Source organism: Callorhinus ursinus, unplaced genomic scaffold (assembly GCF_003265705.2).
Source record: "Callorhinus ursinus isolate GAN/ISIS: 27379988/994484 unplaced genomic scaffold, GSC_fseal_2.0 scaffold17, whole genome shotgun sequence".
NCBI lineage: Eukaryota > Metazoa > Chordata > Mammalia > Carnivora > Otariidae > Callorhinus > Callorhinus ursinus.
In genome coordinates this window covers 28936296-28951070 of record NW_027397079.1, presented here as the reverse complement: position 1 = coordinate 28951070, position 14775 = coordinate 28936296, and the positions used below count along the sequence as shown (strand labels likewise).

Sequence of the window (14775 nt, the reverse complement as noted above, 5' to 3'; positions counted from 1 at the left end):
ATCCAAATCTTGATTTCAGCTCAGGTCATGATTTCGAGGTCCTGAAATCAAGCTCCACTCCAGCTTCCATGCTCAGTGCAGAGTCTCCATGTCCCTCTCCCTCTGCTCTTCCCCCATCTTGTGCTCTCTCTTTCTCAAATAAATAAAAAAAAATCTTTTTTAAAAAATAAATAGAAAGAAAAAGAAAATAAATCTTTTAAAAAAATTTTTTAAAATAAAGTGAGAGACCTGAAACTCTTCCTTTCACTTGAACATTTAGAGACCCTTGTCAGGGTTATTAATTGGCCTAATTTCAATATTGTTGTGTCTCAGAATATAGGAAGGCCCAAAGAGGGGGGAGAGAGATGGGGGAACAAGCTGGTCAGTGGAGCAATCAGAACATACACAATATTTATCAATTTAGTTCACCATCTTATATGGGCATGTTTCAAGATGCCCAAAACAATTACAACAGTAACATCAAAAATCACTGAACACAGATCACAATAACAAATACAGTAATAATGAAAAAGTTTTTAATATTGTAAGAATTACCCAAACGTGACCCAGAGATACAAAGTGAGCAAATGATGTTGGGAGAATGGCACCAAGAGACTTGCTCAACACAGGGTTGTCACAAACCTTCAATTTATAAAAAACATAGTATCTGCGAAGCAAAATAAAATGAGATATGCCCATACTGACATGCATTATGTGCTTCCTGAGAGTGAAACTCCTGCCATTCCTTGAAAACATCAAACACTTTAAAATACTTCTGGATCTTGGGTGCCTGGGTGGCTCAGTAGGTTAAGCTTCTGCCTTCAGCTCAGGTCATGATCTCAAGAGTCCTGGGATCGAGTCCCGCATCGGACTCCCTGCTTAGTGGGGAGCCTGCTTCTCCCACTGCCCCACCTCCCACTCGTTCTCTTAATCTCTCTCTCTCTCTCTCTCAAATAAATAAAATCTTTAAAAAAAATAAATAATAAAATAAAATACCTCTGGATCTTGTTCAAGCTATTTCTACAGACTGGAATTCCCTTCCTTCTCCTTTCCACCCAGTGAAACCCATTTATCTTCTTCAAATCCAACTCGAATGCCATATCCTCTCAGGACTTCCTTATCCTGTCAGAAATTAGTAATTCCCCCCTGCTGAGCTCCCCAAGCCCTGACAGAGGCACGTCTATTACAGCACTTGACACCATCTGCCTGGATTAAAGCAACTTTGTGTGTGTCATCTCAGTAAATTAGGGGCATCGTAAGGCATAGAAACTGACTTGCTCATCTTCCTAAGTGTCCCATGAAACCTCATAGATTCTCTGAATATTTAGGCTTTCAATACAGGTTGGTGGAATTAAAGCCACTATGTGAAGGAGCAGATGAGCCTCCCAGAGCATCTCAATGGGAGACTTAGAGGCATGCTCATTTGCTGAAGAACACGAGTAGCTAGCTTCCTTGTCATAGGCAGACTCCTCAGCTTCCATCTGCCATTCAATCTTCATGCCCCACTGTGACTTCCCATTGTCTTTCCCCCCCTTCATCCTCTTTACAATATTTTGATATTCTAATTATATGGTTCCTCTTTCATTTAAGGTGACTCAAGTCCTTTTTCAAAGCACATTTGGCAGTGGAGGTTTATTTCACTTGAAATCTCTGGTTAACAAGGCTCATGCCTCACTCTAAGTGGATAGCAAATGGATAGGAATGGGAAGTCCAAAGTGGGAGCCAGCTATTTGTGGACTCACACTGAAGTTTTAAGGACTTTAACAGGAACAATAAGACATCGTGTGCCGACTGATGCAATGCAATCAGAAGCACACAGAAACACCTTTGTGTTATTCTTGCCCAAAAAGCTGAACTTGAATCTAATCGATCCTCTAAACAAACTCCTATTAGAAAATACAAAGGACGATAGATCAAGTTAAATGACATCACAAAAGAGAACAAAGAAAAAAACAAAATGGGGTAAATTCTACAAGACAACTGATCTAGTTTTTGTATCAAGTCAATGGGAAAATGTGAAAAAATATTTTTTATATAGTATAAGAAGTGAGAATAAGTCACTCAGAGAAAGACAAATACCGTATGATTTCACTCAATGTGGAATTTAAGAAAGAAAACAGATGAACATAGGGGAAAGGGAAAAAAATAAGAAAGGGAGGCAAACCATACGAGACTCTTTAACAATAGAGAACAAACAAAGGGTTGATGGAGGGAGGTGGGGGGGTTGGACTAGATGGGTGACGGGGCGCGCTTGCTGTGATGAGCACTGGGTGTTGTATGTAAGTGATGAATCACTAAATTCTACTCCTGAAACCAATATTACACTATATGTTAACTAACTAGAATTTAAATAAAAACTTTAAAAAATTAAAATTAAAATAAACAAATAGCAAGAAGAAGATAGAAAGCAGTGTCAAAGAAAGAAGGAAAGAAATAGAGCCTCTGGAAGGACCTGCTTATTGTGAAAAGGGTCTAAGAAGCTACAGGAAACAAAGAACACTTCTAGAACTCCTTGACTCAGAGACCCTGCTTTCCCGAGCTGTGGCCTCTGAAAGCAAAGTGATATATGATCCCTAAGTTTTTCCAGACTCTGCCACTTATCTTCAACAATTCTACCAAACTTTCTGCACTTTTGTTTGATTTTCTGCAAAACTAAGAGTGCAACCATAGCTAGTGGAATAAGGGGAGAGCAAGCTTTTCAGTATACCCAACCAGTCCTCAAAACAGGTGACAACTCGCATCACTCAGAGTAAATGAAGTAGGGGCCTAATTCACTGCTAAGAAGCCAAGAACAGCTCTCTGGACTTGCCTCACTGTGTGACTGAGAAGTTTCAAAAAGAAACAAAAATTGCGGCCGCAGAGGACTCCAAAAAAGGGTTGCCCATTAACTGAGCATCCTATTAAAAAATGCAATGTCTGCCTTATTGGCAGCTTCCTGGGCGCTAGTGATGTTCCAGTTTGCCATGTCCTTCATTAATTTTCCCATGATCTACCTGGATGCCAATGCATGTAACTACAGGAGAATGATCAAGTTCTTAAAAAGGGAGGCTTTCAGTCTTCCATCCTCAGATGATACTAAGGGAAGTTCAAGTATCTGCCCTATGGTTTCAAGTGGAAAGTAGCAGAGAAAAAATACATCAGCTAAAGTTGCTGGGTGACATGAGACTATTTAAAGCTGTTACTATTTGTAGGTGTGGCTGCCAGGCATCGAAACATCTAAGCACAGTGGCTCACAAGACATTGTAATGAGGTAGAAAGAGTAGTCAACTCAGGATTTTGCCACTAGCGGGACGTGGCTCAGCAACTTCTCTGAATCACAGCTAAAACGGAAATCATACAGCCTGTCTCATGGAAATGAGACAATGTAAGTGATGGCATTTTGTAGACTCTAAAGCACTACCTAAATGTTAAGAATCACTACTACAAGGTTTGTTGCTCCTGCATATTAAATAGCAATCATGGGGGCGCCTGGGTGGCTCAGTCGGTTAAGCATCTGCCTTTGGCTCAGGTCATGATCCCAGAGTCCTGAGATTGAGCCCCATGTCTCCCTGCTCAGCAGGGAGTCTGCTTCTCCCTCTCCCTCTCACTCTTCCCCCTGCGAGTACTCTCTCTCAAATAAAATCTTTTTTAAAAATAAATAAATAAATGAGTGGCAATCATAAAGATGTATTAGGATTGACCATGTACTAGACAGAAAGTCAAATCCCTACAAGTTTAGCTGCCAAAATTCTCAAACATGTTATACATTCCTGGTGTATGGATTCAATAATGTGTCAACTATGATTAAACTTAACAAATCATGTGTTGTATTTTTTTCCTTTTAATTAAGTAGGCTTCATGCCCAACTCATGACCCTGAGATCAAGAGTCATACGCTCTACTGACGGAGTCAGCCAGGAAACCCACACTTAACAAATAAAATAACCTATCACACTGATGAGCAGAATATACATACTATCCTTTGGGGTCCCCATGGACTGTTAATTCTCTGAAAGACAAAGGGTACATGCTCATTTCCTCAATCAAATGAAAAAAGATCAAACCCTGTAAGTATGCCAGCACTTAGACTCAGTAAATTAGGACGCTAAATTTTTTTTATTCTACCAGCACCTTTTGCTAAGTGTTATCAAAAACCAAGTCAAAATTTACCCAGTAAATTTAGAAAACCCTCTTTTTCTTATTCTACTATTTAACTGCATTTTCCTTTAAAATAATATCACCTGGATATATTAAGTACCTATTATGTGTCAGACATTGTTCTAATTTCCCACACATATTAACCTGTTTGTATTGTACATATTAACTATAAACAGTTTTCACATCTATTTTAATTAACTTGAAAAAATTTTCTCTTTATCACCTATATTTTGTTTTATGTATGTTTTTGCCAGTTCTGATGATGAATGAGAGATGTTCTCATCTACTACCAAAATGGAATTCCACCCGAGTACAATGAAATGACATATTTAAATAAACTCCAAAGGACTACAAGTTTATCGCAAGTTCTCTGTAAAAACTAAAACAATAACTTATCCCTATTATAGTATGTAAATTAGTTAATAATACATATTTTTAATCCAATTTCCAAAGTAGAAAAGTTTTAAAAAGTTATTTTCTTTATATAAATAGACAAAAATACATTCAACTTCTAATGATTCATAGTAGTTATAGTTTCTCTTCCAGAAACTTAAAAATCTATGAGGAATTCTCTATAGCTTAAACTCCAAAAAGATAAATCATTTCCATCATGTTTAATTTTCTAATACATATCTCTACTGAGATTAGTCAGAGGTTCAGAGTAATTAAAAAGAGATGGGCAAATGTAGATGATTTAAAATATTGACCAAAGTCAAGAAGTGGATTCTACACCTAACGAAAAGCAAATAAAAAGTATCTCATTTTTCAAGGTGCAAACTTGCAAAGTTTTGATCAGAGCATTTAAGGACTCGCTACACCTGCATGCTTATGACAATCCCCTACTCACTGTTCACCTGGCTTCTGTCACAGTCAACAGAGTGGGCAGAAAGATGTGGCAGTGCCCCCACAGCTCCCTGCATGAAGGCTGCTATAAACAGGGAGCTGTAGATCTTTCTCCAAAAGTTAAGCAGCCATTAAGAAAGACACAAAGCACTTGGTAAACAGTGTGCTTAGCAGGTTCCATGTAATTATGTCAATTGTTTCAATACCGTCTATGCACAGTTACTGTGTATTTCACAATGAGGAAGTTGAGGCTTAGATGGGTCAAGTTCTTTACTGAAGGTCACACAGTAAGGGGCAAAGAACAAAATCAAATGGAAGTCTGATTCTAGAACCCAGTTTCTGAACCACTTAACACGGTATTAACACTTAACACTATATTGCCTGAGTGTGACAAGCTCCAACATAGACAATTATACTTTGGGTATCAACTGCCTAATTTGGGTTACTTATGCATCTTATTTTATAGAATAGTGTATGTTGCATACAGAGGATTACCCATCTTTTGAGATAATTACCCAAAAATAAATCTTTGAAAATCTGTGGATTTTGAAGTATGTGTATCAAGGAATATGTTTATCCCAAGCTTTGATTACTCTTATAAGCAGTAGCAACATAACCTATGTATTAGATTATTCAGTTATCATTTAAATTCATGAATAACCAGCTCTAACAATTCTAAGCAGCTCTGTAAGAGTCTTGCTAAATATTTGTGCTGTTTTCCCCATACTATTTTTAAAAAGATTATCTTAATTTAGTATTTGAGTATCACGTTGTAGGTTAGGAAACTGGGTAGCTCTGTTCAGCTCCATCACTAAACTCCTCCTAAAACATGAAGTAGTTCTGTTTAAATACCCTGGACACTAAGAGATATAACTGGCAAAATAAGGGGTGTGTGTTTATTTTATTTATTTATTTGAGAGAGAGCAAGCGAGAGAGAGCACAAGCAGGGGCAGGGGCAGGACAAGCAGACTCCTCACTGAGCGAAGAGCCTCTCACTCGGAGGACTGGGAGATCATGAGTCAAAGACACTTAACTGACTGAACCACCCAGGTACACTGTGTGTGTGTGTGTGTGTGTGTGCATTTAAAGTGAATTCTAAATCATATCATTTTCAATGTTATTTAAGAACCAATGTGACAAAATTTCCAAGATAAAAATAAATCTGCCTACGTAATTGTTTGCTTTTTAAAAAGCACTTATTTATATACTTTACTATCTGCATAGCCAATTCATTATATACTTGACGTTTTCCTCAAGTTCTAAAATTCCTGGTCCATCCCTTATACCAGCATGACGCAAATTCCACGGTGGTCTGTGCTGGGCATCAAATACAAAAAAGAAACCTCTGTTCTGGTGGTAGTTGCAATCCTGAGTCCATCTTTAATTCTCATTATCAGTGCCCTCCTGAAAACGATGACATTGGTCAACCTGGCCTACCCATTACTGTGACTCTAGCTGTTTACCTCAGTGATGAGTTTCTCTATAAAACCTTTAGATCTAGAATTCCAAAATTGGAAAAAATCATAGGGATCGTCGCTACATACCAACCTGCTCATTTTATAAAAGAAAAGCTGATCGTCGCTACATACCAACCTGCTCATTTTATAAAAGAAGAGCTGAGATAGAGAGATATAATTTGCCTAAGATCACTCCATTTATAAATTTGATTTTGATGCTAAGATTGGTGGAACAGTATAAGAACTAAGCTGAGGCAAAAACAATCAGCTCTAGAGCAGCTCAAATTTAGGAAATTCTATATTATTAAGAGGATCAGTGGGTGGATTTTAAATCTGGTTCCATCAGTCTCTAACCTTGGGCAATTCATGTAAATTCATGAAATCGCAGGATGCCTGGGTGGCTCAGTCGGTTAGGCATCTACCTTCGGCTCAGGTCCTGATCCCAGGATTCTGGGATTGAGTCCTGAATCGGGCTCCCTGCTCCGCGGGGAGCCTGCTTCTCCCTCTCCCTCTGCCTTCCTATCTCTGTCTCTCATAAATAGGTAAATAAAATCTTTAAAAAAAAAATTCGTGAATTTCAGTTTCCTATTCTATAAGGTAAGCAATCAATTACTCTTGAAATCTCCTTCAGCAAATGAGGAAGGTGAACAGATTTACTCCTGATTGTTAAATACAAAAGAAAACTTAAAGTAAACACTAGATTGGACACATGAATTAGAATAGCTAACATTTACTGATCATTTACCACGTTTCAAATAGTGACCTAAACGTTCTATATGTGTTTATTTTATGTAATCCTCACAACTCTGAAGAGATTCTACTGCCATACTAATATTGCATGTGAGGAATTAAGAGGTAGAGAATTTAAATAACTCAGCCAAGATGTCACCTATCAAGTGGAGCAGTAAGGATTTCACCTCAGGTTGTCTAACTCCACAACAACGCTTGAATACTGCACTGTCCTTCGGATAACTCATTTTACTGTCATATTTCTTAACTAGTCACTTTTCTGGACTTTTTTTTTCTTTTTCTGAGAACAAACGTGCTTCTCCATGACTCCTGATAAAACCCAATTCCTAGCTCTGTGGGCAGCCATTCACTCTATTTCCGTTCCCACTGGCATCTGTAAATTAGCCTCTGGTAATTATCTGTGTAGGAAGCAGCAGGAAGTGTACAGAACAATGTAACTGCTGGTCAGATTCCAACATGGGAATTTAGCATTCTTGAGTCATCAATCAACCAACCACAGGCCAACTTGAGGACGTATTTGCTCAAGCTATAAAAATAGGCTTAACTGCATAGCTGTGGGCAAATACACCTTAGGAGACCTGAAACAGTAAATCCTCAATCTGCGAGAAAGAACAGGTGTTCACACCTTGCCCTCAAAGACAATTGGCTCCCACTGGGTTTGACCAGATGGTGAGTACAATTTGGGGGCATCTGTCCTCCCCTGAGAATGTACTGTCTTCAGTTCCAGAAGTCATACACAGGGACTAGAAATGTAGCCCTAGACATCACTTGGATTCAAAAGTTAAGATGGAGCCTCGGTAGGGGGAGAATAACTTCCTACAAGGCCTAAAATGTCACAATGTCGCATGTCATTACAGTCCTGTGCTGTGGAAGACTCACTCTATTTTCTTTTACACTATTTCTATTTAGGGCAACTGGAGCAATCTGGGAGAAATAAAACTAGAACCACTCAAGAGAACAGGCAATCTTGGGCTTTAAGGAGGGGTTGGCAAACTACAGTCTGTTGGCCAATATCCCTGCCATCTGTTTTTGTAAATAAAGTTTTCCTGGAACTCAGCCACATCCATCTGTTTACATACCGTCTCTGGCTGCTTTCATGCTACCACAGCGGAGGAGTTTCGGCAAAGGTCATAGGACATGTAAAGACTATAACATGTATTATCTGGCTCTTCATAGAAAAAGTTTTCAGCCAGAGGTCTGGCTGAAGGCATGATGAGTTGGAAATCTTAATGTACTTACATTTTTGGAATTTTCTTAAAAGAACCTATCTATATATGAAAAAGCAGAAGTGCTCTGGTCCTGTTAGCCATTTTATCTCACTTACGAAGCTGTGACCTAGCAAACCGGAATCAACTCATTTTACCACAGTTCCATTAGCAGAGGATTACTGTGCTCTTCCTGTAACTTAATACTTGACCATCAGAATGACCATCAGAATTACCTCTAACTCGAGTTAGAGGTAACTCCTGATAAACTGTACTTATTGAATAAGATAGGAAGGGAAAGAAACAGTGCCAGGCATGATGAACACATTTGTGGGCACTGATGACACACTTTATTTAGTTCACAGCTATGCCTAGGTCTGGCCATATTACTCTCTTACAAAGTACATCAAAATAGAAGACCATGTAAACCCAGTCTCCTCTGGAGTCTAAGATCAAGTCCTAAAAGTGAAGAACAGCAAACATGACTGATGCTTTGGTCTAAGTAGAGATGGGAGACAGCTTCAAGGAAACAGCACTTAACAAATGTGAATCAAAGAAACAGCATGTAACATAAGTAAACCAGGTCTTGAGAGAAATGATGGTTATAATTTTCTACTGGGGCTCTAGTCTTCCTTTGTACTCCTATATTTCAAAGTACCTGTCTCTTTTATTCATGAATGATCTTGGGATTCCACTAAGTACCAACATAAATTAGAGTGATAGATCACTAAGGGAAAACCTAATTAATATTTCAACTTCAAAACAGTAGACTCTTGAAATGCTGAAACTTAAAAGTTTACTGAAGCACAAATTTGTATTGCATGCTTTGTAAAATTGGTGAACTGAAATGAGTCATTTAAGTAATGAGTGAGCACAGCTGACAGCCCAGCTCCCATATCTCAAAATAGCTTTATAGTTCTCTGTTCACCTTCTCCACGAAGCAGCATTCATAAAGTGATTATAAAAATGGTGCCCCAAGGAAAACTACCTGCTAGGGTTCATCATAGAGGGGGGGGGGAGTAAAAAAGGTTAAAAAATGAGAATTCTAAAGCCACAAAATAGAAGGCTTATGAGTACATGCTATATAATGATAGTTGTGAATGTAAGTTTTTCGAAGTTCCAGTAGCTACACCCCATGCTCATGTCAAGGGAGGGAGCAGGAAGGGATGGGTATAAAGACAAGAAGAACTTTAGTGGTGGTACTGTATACTCTGGGACTTGTAGCATATCGTGTATACATTGGTTCAAAGTATCAAAAATATGAGCAGTGGGTTTTGGATGACTTCATGGTAAAGGAGAACATATACATGATTATCTGTTAGATATCTGTTAGATATCTGTTTGACCAGATGGTAATGGATTGCAAGCAACTAGATGGGAAAAACTGATGTGAAAGGAGGTTTGGAGAGAAGTCTGTGGACACAGGGCATGGATTATTTGTATCGCATATAACTAGAGAAGTCTGTGGACACAGGGCATGGATTATTTGTATCCCATATAACTAGAGAAGTCTGTGGACACAGGGCATGGATTATTTGTATCGCATATAACTAGATTATCTGTTAGATGGGGAATTTAACCATAAATTAAATGCACAGACTGGGGGCAACTGCAATCTCTGCACACTGTATGTCAGCATACAGAGAAATTTGAAAGGATTGGGCACATTTTACAGTCAACAACAACAAAAAAAAAATAGCATGAAGGCTATATGGGGCTATACAGCAAGGCAGTGAAAGAAATTGTCCTTCTGAAAGATCGAATGAAGAGCAAATATCAAAGTTATTCACTACAGAATCCAGCAGGAAACTTTAAGCAACTATTTAGCATTCTCAATAAAATATTTTTAATTTCCACTCTAAGAGAATTACTATAGGGAGAGAGCAGGTCAGAATAAGAAATTTAAAATGTGATGAAATGTAACGGGATGAGATGAGGAGATGGACTAATGCGGAGTTAGGGTTCAACTTCTGAGAATTCACTGGGATGTTATCTGCTTATCAGTTTTCATTATTTTTATTTATTATTACTAATATTTTCATGTCTTTTGATGAAAACATGTATGCATTTTGGGGGCACATGCCAATTACTTAAGGGCCATAAAGTATGTGCGTATTTAATGTTAGTAGATACTGTCAATTTCCAAGTGGTTATACCAATTTACAATCCCATCAGAAGTATATGACATTTCAAATTGCCCCACATCCTTGACAACACTTGACCTTTAGTCTTTTCCAATTTAGTCATTCTGATATGTATGCGTATATGTGTATATCACACTGTGATTTTAATTTGCATTTCCCTGATGGCTAGTGAATTTGACTGATGTTTCTCACAATTCAGACATGCTCTTTTGGGTTTACATCTTTTACCCATTTTCTTTGGTCATCTTGCCTTTTTCTTATTAATTTATAGATGTCCTTTTATGGACACAAGTCCCATTTGAGGCTTTCCCTTTCACTTTCTTAATCTTTCTTTTGAATACTTTCTTAATTTTAATATGATCCAATTATCAATTTTTCCTTTATGGTTGGCCCTTTCTCTATACTATCTTGTGTGCCATTAAGAAATCTGTCCTAGGTGCACCTGGGTGGCTCAGTTGGTTAAACATCTGCCTTCAGCTCAGGTCATGATCCTGGGGTCCTAGGATCGAGCCCCACGGGAGTCTGCTTCTCCTTCTCCCTCTGACCATGCCCACCCCCTGCTAGTGCTCTCGCTCTCTCTCAAATGAATAAATTTTTTAAAAATCTTTAAGGAATCTATCCTAGGCCTCCTCTGCTCAAATTATAAAAATTCTATTTTTTTCTAAGAGCTTTATTGTTTTATCTTTCATATTGAGATCTGTGGATTCATCTAGAATTTATTTTTGTGCATCATTTTAGGTAAGGGTTAAGATCCATTTTTCCATACTGATATCCAATTGAATCAACACTATTTATTGGCACTGCAAGGGAGGATCTTTGACCATCAATTTGGTCACCTATGTATGTGTCATAATTGACAGCTTTATGATGTTGAGTCTTCCTAGCCACTTGTTCTGACCTAAGGCTAGTCCTTGTGGACCCAGAACATACTTAGTGCAATATTTAGATCATGATGGGAGTTTATGGAAGCCATGTGGCAAATAGAGTTATGACTTAAGTCCCCACATAGTCCAATTGAATAATAGTTTCTAGGTATATGGTTAGAATAGATATACTCAAGCAACTGACAGAACATCCACACTGGCTTCCTGACCCATTCAGTAAGAATTATTATGCTAAAAAAGGCCAAGTGGAAGCCCCTGGATCCCCCCAGCCCTACCAAAATAATAAACCAAAAGTAACACTATATATCCAAAGATGGGAAGATGGCTTGAGGTATGAAACTTTCCCAATTCATGGGTAATGGTTGATGGTTTGGCCAGATGGTAATGGATTGCAAGCAACTAGATGGGAAAAACTGATGTGAAAGGAGGTTTGGAGAGAAGTCTGTGGACACAGGGCATGGATTATTTGTATCCCATGAAAATGCTAATCAAAAGACCCTTTCTGTGAAGTTGTCTCTCAAGGTAGAAGCCTAATAAAAATAGTTCTTATGAAAAGCTCAGTAAGGAAAATAAAGTATAGAAAGGATAAAAGTAAAGAAAATTAAATATGTTTTTTTAAAAACTTTGAGAACATAACGGTATAAGAAAGACAAAAGTAATTATTGTGTATATTGTATGTATTGTATACTATAACATATAAAGATATATATAAGACAAACAAAAGTAACTATATACACTATATATACATTATATAAAACTGCAACTATATATATACAAACATATATTATATATTTAGTTACTTGTTGTCCATTAAACCAGACCCTCTCCATTTTAAATTCTCAGGAGTTTAAGTCTGGCTTTTCAGGTGAGGCACGGGATGGGGGGCTGGGGAAGCAGTGAGCCTATATGACATAGAAAATTCAGGTAATCCTCCCACACTGTTTTTAGCCCCACAACTCAACCTCATCCTCCATGGTACCTGTAACTACTAAATCCTGAATAGGTCTAAATTCTCATTAGCAGCACTTGGTTTCCATCTTGTTCTGTTTCAATCTTTCAAAAATATGTTGGCATCTCCCACCCATTGTTGCCTCTTCTCCCATTCTCTAAAATAATCTTATGGTTCTACTTAATTTACAATCAATTTAGTGGGAATTGGGAAGGGCAGAAAGATAATGTCTTCAATCCATCATTTAACAGCACTCCATTCTTACCTTTTTGATCACTTCCTTTTACCAAAGGTACCTTTTCCTCTGTGCAGTTCTTTCTCACTACCATAGTCCTGTTTGTTCCTCTTCTAGCCCATGGAGCCAACTCTCCACCTCCATTCTTCCCTCATCCCATCAATCTTGGTCTCCTATTAACATTTTTCTGTGAGAAACATCCTGGACATCAGATTCAGAAAAAGAATAGACCACACAAAGGAAAGCTGAGTGTATTTTGAATTTGGTGATGGTTCTCTGAGAAGATATCAGATTCCTTTCCTTTACAGGGGGCTGCTTCTCAAAATCCTAGGGAGAAAGTCTGCTTTGGTTGCCATCCCATCCTTTCTACAGGGCTCCAGGTCACAATTGAGTCCACTCAGCTTATCATTCCTGGAATGTTGAAGTCGCCAAGGTAACCATGTCCAAAGGTTCTTACTTCTTTTCCTGGTTTAGCCATTTAATAAAGTATTGAGGCCAGAAACTTTTCTGTAATTCTCTCTGAAATGTCTTATTTCTCTGGAACATTATACTAATCTCATCATATATCAAACTTAAATTTCTAAAAGGTTCTTTGCACACGTATACTACACAGTACCTACTATATACATATATGTACACATATATACATATATCCTATATTCACTGCCCAGTTGCTCTCATCCAGTTTATGCCTTTAAAACCATATCTATGCTGCTGACTCTCTACTCCCCATTTACACTTGATTGTCTAACAGGTGTCTCAACATGACCCAAACCAAAGCCCTCAATTCCAGCACACTTCCTCCAACCCATTCCTCTCATAATCTTCCCATCTGAGTAAATTAGTCAGCAAAGTTATCATTCAGATTTTAAGAAGAGATAGTTTCCCAGAAAAACAAAAGATAAACAGGTTTGTCACTACTAAACCAGGCTTACAACAAATGTTATAGGGACTTGAGTAGAAAAGAAATGGCCATAACCAGACAATATGAATAAAAAGATGTAAAATATGGCAGCATATACATAAAATGTGGAGAATGGAGTAAAGAGGGAAGATATGGAAAAAAGAAAAAGAATCCCTTTTCTGTTTTTCTTTTCTTTTTTTTTCCAGAGTCTGTCTGAACTTAAATGACCATCAAATGACTATGGACTGCTATTTACTTAGGATATTATATGTGAACCTCATAGTAACCACACACCCAAAACCTATGATAGACACATAAAAAATTTAAAAAGCCAAAAAAACACTATAGATACCCACTGATCACAAAGAGAGCAAGAAGAACTACAAAAACAACCAGAAAACAAATTTTTTAAATTGTGATATGTACATACCTGCCAATAATTACTTTAAATGTAAATGGCCTGAATACTTCAATCAAAAAACATAGAGTGCTGGAATGGATATAAAAGAAAAAATCAAGACCTTTCTGTATACTGCCTACAAGAGAATGACCTCAGACCTAAAGACACATTCAGACTGAAAGTGAAGAAATAGAAAAATATTCACCATGCAAATGAAAGTGAAAAAAAGCCAGGCTAGTAATGCTTATATCATACAAAATAGACTTTAAAACAGAAGACTGTAACAAGAGACAAAGAAAGGCATTGTATAATGACAAAAGGATCAATCCAACAAGAGGATTTAACAACTGTAAATATCTACACAACCAATACTGGAGCATCTAAATACATAAAGCAAATATTAATGGAAATAAAGAAAGAAATTGATGGCAATATAATAATAGGAAACTTTACATTGTGTTAATCACTTCATTATATGTATATATATCAAATCATCACATTGTACACCTTAAAGTTACACAGTTTTATATGTCAATAATATCTCAATAAATCTAAAAAAAATGGTAAGAAAAAAAAACCCTAAGAGACCTTAACATTCCACTTACATCAATAGATAGGATCATCCACACAGAAAATCAATAAGGAAAAAATGTCTTTGAATGACACACTGGACCAGATGGACAAAACAGATATATACAGAACATTCTATCCAAAACCAACAAAATACACATTCTTTTCAAGTGCACATGTAACATTAATCAGAATAGATCACATATTAGGCCATAAAACAAGCCTCAATAAATTTAAGAAAATTGAAATTATACTATGCATCTTTCCAATCACAATGGTACAAAACTAGAAATACATCACAAGAAAAATACTGGAAATA

The 14775-nt window shown here is 37.3% G+C and overlaps 1 long non-coding RNA gene across 1 annotated transcript in view; it reads right to left on the bottom strand.

Annotated features, from left to right (window-relative positions):
• LOC112834788 (uncharacterized) overlaps positions 1 to 12974 on the bottom strand; it is an 81728-nt gene extending 68754 nt beyond the window's left edge. Inside the window, exon 1 of the long non-coding RNA XR_003211032.2 lies at positions 12613 to 12974. This is a non-coding gene — a long non-coding RNA (uncharacterized lncRNA). The remainder of the gene's footprint in view (positions 1 to 12612) is intronic.
• Positions 12975 to 14775: the final 1801 nt, after the last annotated feature.